The sequence below is a fragment of the Nannospalax galili genome, unplaced genomic scaffold (assembly GCF_000622305.1).
Source record: "Nannospalax galili isolate Female #2095 unplaced genomic scaffold, S.galili_v1.0 scaffold902, whole genome shotgun sequence".
NCBI lineage: Eukaryota > Metazoa > Chordata > Mammalia > Rodentia > Spalacidae > Nannospalax > Nannospalax galili.
Genome location: NW_008347814.1, coordinates 842,985 through 843,582, shown reverse-complemented (window position 1 = coordinate 843,582; position 598 = coordinate 842,985). Strand labels below are relative to the sequence as shown.

General features: G+C 35.1%; 1 protein-coding gene across 3 annotated transcripts in view; it reads right to left on the bottom strand.

Annotated features, from left to right (window-relative positions):
• Sh3gl3 (SH3 domain containing GRB2 like 3, endophilin A3) overlaps window positions 1-598 on the bottom strand; it is a 173,200-nt gene that overhangs the window by 56,836 nt on the left and 115,766 nt on the right. The window lies entirely within an intron of this gene.

Genomic DNA, 598 nt, shown 5'->3' with positions numbered 1-598 from the left:
AAGGTTATGGAGTCTATTATATTGTAATCATTATATGTGATGATCTGAGATTCTGCCAGTCATAGATTTCTGATAGCATATCATTTTATATCGTTCTTGATGCTTCTTTCTACATGTTCATATGTAGAGAAACTTCAAAAATAAGACCAATATGCAATTTGAAATGTACTACTATAAAATGGTAAGAATGAATAGTTTCCATTTCCTTTACTATTATTGCTATAAAAACACCTTCTCTTAGCAGTCCAGATTTTGTCCATAAAATATTAAGTGTATTTTTAAAATGGGCTAAAGTGGCTTTCAGTTTCCAGTAATCCCTTCGTGAATTCCTTTTGGTCAAACTTGGTACAGTGGGAATCTGAGACAAGTTTAGAAATTCCACCCAATTACACAAACAACCCTCAGTTACTTTCCTCTCTTCCTGAAATTTATTATTGTTATTCATCCAACGATAGAGTTACAAGAAAGGAGATTCCTGATTCTTAGGGACAATCTCTAATTTCTCCCAGGAGGTCAGGTCTGCCCTCAGACCCTGCCTTTTCTCCTGGGGACTCTAAAAACTGGATTCTGCAGGAACAGGTAAGAAAAAGTCTACCTT